Genomic DNA, 7,199 nt, shown 5'->3' with positions numbered 1-7,199 from the left:
AAAATACAACAACAGTAGCAGACACATAATCCAAAATGAAAACAAATATTACATAAATTTGTCTCCTCGTCTTTGTTTTAATTAAAGAAGAAAAGTAGCTCTTAGCTTCATTCCCCTAAAAAAAAAATGGGGAAGAAGAAGAACACCACTAGAAATCAAATGGTCTAATGAATCACAACATCAAGAGTAAATTTTTTTTAGATAAGAAAAAGACAAAAAGTTCAAAAGGCTGACAGAGACTATTAACAAGTTCCATGTACCAAAAATATTAGCAAGTGTAAGGTAGTTCATATGCCCTATCTCACCAAAGGAAAGATTTGGCACATTTGTTGAGCTTCACTGAATGGTTTGACAAACTCTTTTTAAGACAAAGGTTTTAATTTTTGTCTTCTTTAATTCTATTTAACCTTCAAGAAAAAGATTCTATTTTACCTTAAACTTAAATGGGCTAAGGGGAGGCAGGAAACAGATGAACTAGACTTTTCTTTCTAATTATTTGGATTAGTAATTGAACTTGGAATGACTCAAAATTATGAAGAAGTGAATTTATATATATGATATGAGTTTTGCTAAGTTAGGATCTTGCCCATTTTATAGTTGACCTAAATACCCTGCCCAGACATTAACTACAGAACAAGGAGAGGGGTTATTTTGTCATTCCGACAAACTCTAAACACAATTCTTCATGCTTTCCCCTTCTTTTCTCAAATCTCCAGCCCCTTTTCACTGATGCTATAGTTGCAGCAACCTCTTCATTTATAAAAAATTCGTAATATGATCTCTTCATGCTTCAATTGAGTTCTTTGATACCAGTTGTTGATCTCACTAAGTTTTCTCCCTAAAAGGGGAATTGTCTAATGAGTATCTTAATAGAACACAAACTAGTTCCTTGTAATTTCAAATTTTCAACCATGAAATTGATAACTTAGTAGGACCCAGAACGACTAGTTTAAGCAAATTAACGAAATTTATGTAGAGGTGCCGGTGATTAGGTGGGTTGTTGCATATTCGAAAATTACCATTCTTCAACCCAACTGTGAAATTTGGGAGGAAAAATATCTATTTGTTAAGCAAACAGATCTTGAATAATGATCCCCCATTTAACTCAGCAAGATTAACTTTCAGCTATTGCTTTTTGAATTGAGAAATTCACAATACGAAAATTGGAAAAACCAAGAGCCCTTTTTATTCCCATGGCAAAATAATAGTGACAAATCAAGAGAGAGAGGAGAAGAGAGAAGTAACCCTTTCCTTTACCAACTACTTCATTTTCAGGATAAGAGAGAAGTATCATTGCAACTATAGTCATATATCCAGCAAAACACTTTGAAGGAATTGGGTTTCAATGGAGTTCAACACAAAAATCTTGGAGGGAAAGAATCTGGATGAAAGACAAAATGACCCTCTACTTAAGGTGCCAGCAATGTGCTAGCAGGGGTATTTAGGTCAACTAAAAGATGGGCCAGATGCAAACCTACTATATATATATGTTTATCGCTTTGGTTTGTTTGACTTGTTTACAGGTTCAGATCAATTTCTCAGTCTCATTTGAACGCCTCTAATAAGTGTTGTTTTTAGCTTATGCACATCCCTTAAAAAAATGTTTACTAATAAAAAATTATGAAGCTTTTTATTAATGCACCCTAATCAAATTTTACCTCTTTCTAAATTGACATTTGGATATTAATAGGTAATTACTCCCTTCGTCTCAAAATATTTGTGACATTTTTCATTTACACGTCCATTAAGAAAACATTTATAAGGGTAGTATTTTATCCTCTTAACATATTACATTATATTCTCTCTCCTCAATAAATATTTACTCCATTAATGCTGAAACCTCTTAAATTTTGGTATGTAAACTCACAAATTCAGCCGATTGATGTAATTAATACAAGGGTAAATGGGGAGAAGCTAATTAATTTTATCTTGAATAAATAAAATGACAAATATTTTTAGCAAGGACGACAAATATTTTTAGTAAGATAGATAAATATTTTGAGAAGGAGGAAGTACTATCGAACATTTAATGCAGGAATATCATTAAAACTTCAACTTGAAACATTTAATATTGACATTGAACATTATAATGAGAATACTATCCTTTTGACATAAAATATTGTGCTTACTATGATTAAATGCCTAGAAGAAAAAAAAGCTAATAAATGATTCTTGATTATGTAAATAAGAGTAATTTTGGAAGAATAAGATCAATTTCTTCTTCAAATCCTAAAACATCACTTATTTTAAAATAAAATGAAAAGCCTAAAACACCGTATATTTAAAAATGGAGGGAGTATAAAATAAGAATTTATATCTCTTCTTTTTAATTTTTACATAATTCCAATTTCCTTTCACTGTAGTGATGTTAGTACGATAAAACTTATGACTTGTAAACAAGGAATACACTTGGTTGATACCTGAGCCCTAGATATTTTTTTTCCACTTGATGCCCGGTAAATTTTTGGGCCGGAGGTAAAGCGCTCCCTGTAAAGATAGATTTCATACTTAAGCTCGAGTCCGAAATCTCTAATTAAGAATAAAGGATTACTTAACAGTTAACACTCCATATCAATCTTTGGTGGTGCTATAGTTTTTTTTTTTTTTTTTTCACATCTGATATGCGTTATCTACATTAGAGTCCGATTAAATACGAATTCAAAAATTGATTGCAATGTAATTAAAGAGTCAGTCTTTGTCTTTCAGAAGGAAAACAAATACTTACACTCAGTCTTTACACTAGACTAGAATAACACGACAAACGTCTTTTACAAACCTTTCTAAAACTTAATCGTGAGTGTGTATATATATACTAGACGGCCTATGCTGTGCACGGGCTCATTTATATGTATGTAGTTATTTTTTAATAGTAAATATATATATATAAAGTATATATTATGTTCAAAACACGATTAATATAACATTATAGTTTGTGCTCCGTATTTAAAATTTTATTATATTAATGTTTGCTATAAACATAAAATCGGCAAATTTATTAATATTTTTTAAAAGAGAAGACTTGTTTAAAGGAAACTATTTTCTTCTCTTTGAGATAAAACAATAGCAATATTTAAGCATCAGTTGATACTTTCAATTTTAATCCAATTACTTTAAAGGTGTAAAATACTTATTATTTTTTATCAAATTTTGATTTGGACAATTCTAATTCAAATTATTAAATTAATTTTACATGTTTAAAACGAAACAAAGTAGAAATTGATTTTTTATTTAAACGAAGAAATACTATTTTTTAATTTTTAGTAAATATTCTCGGTTTAGCTCATTTTACTTGTCATGTTGTCTTTTGTATGGTTTTTTAAGAAAACGTCGATTAGAATTATAATTTGACTAATTTACCTTATTGATTATTTGATCTGCATTTGATATATTTTTTTTACGACATTAATTTATGTTCATATTTATTAGAGTAAGAATAAATATAAAAAGTAATTAAATTCTATCTTATTTTAAAATATAAATATTTTAAGTATATTTATTTTAGTAAACATAACAAATAAATGACATGGCGGAATAACAAATACAACAGTTTAATATCTAGATTAGATCTCAGGCTAATATATAAAAAAAAAAAATTGTATGGTTTGACTACTTAACCTTTTGAAGCAAAGCAATTTCATGGATTGACGCGCACGTGGTAATGAATTCATCATTATTGACTTAATGAGATACATTGAAAATTACATGAATATTGTTTGATTTTTTAATAGGGGGTGCACTTTTTTTTTTTGAACATTATTAATTTGCACTATTTTTATGCATATATATACTATGTTCAAAACACGATTAATATAACATCGTAGTTTGTACTCCGTATCTAAAACTCTATTATATTAGTGTTTACTACGAATCCAAAGTCTGCACTTTTTTTTGTGAGATTATTTTTTTTTAATGTGGGGTTCACATTTTTTTTTATATTACTTGATTTTGTTAATATGAGGTCCACTTTTTTTTACCGTTAGTTTGGAGATGGTGGGATCCACTTTTTTTTTTTTATATTGCTTGACGTCGTTTAGTATGGGGTGAACTTTTTTTTTTTTGGATATTATTAGTTTGTACTATTTTTATGCATATAATATATATACATACACTATGTTCAAAACACGATTACTATAACATTATAGTTTGTGCTCCGTATCTACAACTTTATTATATTAGTGTTTGCTACGAATATAAAGTCTGCACTTTTTTTTAAAACATTATATTTTTTTTTAATATGGGGTTCACTTTGTTTTTTTTTATATTGCTTGGTGTTGTTTAGTATGGGGCCCACCCTTTTGGACATTATTAGTTTGCACTATTTTTATGCATATAATATATATATATATATATATATACTATGTTCAAAACACGATTAATATAACATTATAGTTCGTGCTCCGTATCTAAAACTTTATTATATTAGTGTTTGCTATGAATACAAAGTCTGCACTTTTTTTTTTTGACATTGTTTGTTTTTTTAATATGGGATTCACCTTTTTTTTTTTTTTTTTTTATATTGCTTGATTTTGTCAATATGTGATACTGTGTTCAAAACACGATTAATATAACATTGTAGTTTGTGCTCCGTATCTAAAACTTTATTATATTAGTGTTTGCTACGAATACAAAGTATGCACTCTTTTTTCTGACATTGTTTGTTTTTTTAATATGAGATTCACTTTTTTTTTATATTGCTTGATTTTGTTAATATGGAGTCCACCTTTTTTTTTTCCGTGAGTTTGGAGATGGTGGATTCCACTTTATTTACTTCTTTTTTTTTTAAAAAATATTGGTTGGTGTTTTTTTTATTTTTTAATATTGGTTGGTGTTTAATATGGGGACCACACTTTTTTTTTTAAATGCTTAATTGGTTGGTGTTTTTTTGAATTTTTTAATATTGATTGGTGTTTAATATGGGGACCACACTTTTTAAAAAAAAAATATTTTAAGTATGTTGCTGTACAATAATTTCATTTGCTCCCACTAATGGGTTGATACGCATGTGATAATAAATCCATCATTATTGATTTAATTGTTTGATTTTCTAAGCACTTTTGTATTTTAAGTATGTTGTTGTACAATAATTCCATTTGCTCCCTCGAATGGGTTGATACGCATGTGGCAATGAATCCATCAGGCTATATGGGCCCACAATTTTTTTTTTCAAAAATTGGAAAACGGATATATATATATATATATATATATATATATATATATATATATATATATATATATATATATATATAAGTATTTTAAGTATATTGCTGTACAATAATTTCATTTGCTCCACTAATGGGTTGATACGCATGTGGCAATAAATCCATCATTATTGATTTAATTGTTTGATTTTTTAAGCATTTTTGTGTTTTAAGTATGTTGTTGTACAATAATTTCATTTGCTCCTCTAATGGGTTGATACACATGTGACAATGAATCCATCATTATTGATTTAATTGTTTGATTTTCTAAGCATTTTTTTTTAACATTGTTTGTTTTTTTAATATGAGATTCACTTTTTTTTTAATATTGCTTGATTTTGTTAATATGGATCCACTTTTTTTCCCGTGAGTTTGGATGTGGTGGGTTCCACTTTTTTTTCTTCTCTTGCTTTTTATTATTGGTTGGTGTTTAATATGGGGCCCACAATTTTAAAAAAAAAATATTAGTAGTTGTTTAAAATATATGGGCCACAATTTTTTTTTAAAATATTAGTAGTTGTTTAAAATATGTGGGCTCACAATTTTTTTTAAAAATATTAGTAATTGTTTAAAATATATGAGCCCACAATTTATTTTTGGGCCCACAAATGGACGACGAAAAAGTGCTAACGGACGACCAAAAGGTGCCCACACTAACCTTTCTATATAGTAGTAAAGTAATATCTAAATTGGTCCTTTTTTAGTCGGTACCATTATTTAAAAAGAGAAAGGAAAACACCAAAACGGAAAAAGAGAGTAGTAGTGCCAAACACGAATAGATATTTAATATTTTATTTTAGTGCCAACAACTCAATTAATATTATCACTGTAATGGAAAAACGACCTCTCATTAGATCGACCCATAAAATAAGATAAGACGAAAAGATTTGATTATCTCGCCTACTCGCTTCATTCTCCATTTGGGGTGTGTTTGAAATGGAGGAAAATACTTTTCATATTTTGTTGGTAAATAAATTTTTTAAAAATGACCGTGTTGATTGTTTCCCCCCTTCCCAACACCCACCCCACTCCTCATCCCTTCCCAGCACCCTCACCCCCCTGCCCTTGACTCACCTTCGCCCCTCATCCCCCTCCACCCCTATTGTATGTGTCTAAATTATATAAAATTATCTTACAATAATATTTTTTATTTACTTACAAACACTAAAATCTATATAGGAAAATCACTCATTTTCGGGAAAATATTTGTGTGGAAAATATTTTTCTTCATACCAAACACGCCTTTAGTGATTGTTCAATTTCCTTGTTAATATTGTTAGTTTAGAAATTTATGTCGCAATCATATGCAATTGTTCTATATTTTGTGACTACTAATTCTATGCAATACTTTGGTACGAAACACTACGCATACTATGCGTGTTCAGCTTGACGTAGTCCATAATACCGAGTGAAGAAATATCTTAAAGGTCATTTTCCATGGCTGGTGCGAATAACAGATATAAATAATGTACCATTCACTCTGTTACTCTTGCACCTTGAAGTGATCAAAGATGTTCGGTAGGAAGTAAGAGATAGGAAAAGAGAAGAAGAATAAGAAACACATATTGGGAGTTTTTTTTTTTGTTTTTCACCCGGTATTTGGTATTTGTATTGGGGTCATATGGATTCGCTCGAGGAAGTCTCATAAGGTAAATCGCTCCTTAATAAAGGTGACTCTATGCCCCGGGCTCAAATTCGAGATTTCTGATTAAGGATGAAGCAATATTTACTGTGCCACGACACTCTTGTTGGTCGCAGACATTGAGTTACATTGCTTAAAATCCTTAGAAATTTGTTCATGGCTATGGAAATTAAAAGAAAAAAAGAAGGAAAAGAAAGGATTTCAATGACTTCACTGCTCTGAAGATTTGATAGTTCTGTATTCCTAGTATTCATAATGATGAGTTGTATTCAAGATTGAATTCTAAATCAATGCATTAAGATGCAGTTGAACAGATAACTAATAGGATTAACCAGTGTAGTCCCTTTTTTAAAAAATAA

The sequence above is a fragment of the Lycium barbarum genome, chromosome 2, assembly GCF_019175385.1.
Source record: "Lycium barbarum isolate Lr01 chromosome 2, ASM1917538v2, whole genome shotgun sequence".
Taxonomy (NCBI): Eukaryota; Viridiplantae; Streptophyta; class Magnoliopsida; order Solanales; family Solanaceae; genus Lycium; species Lycium barbarum.
Note: the sequence above shows the minus strand (reverse complement) of the source record.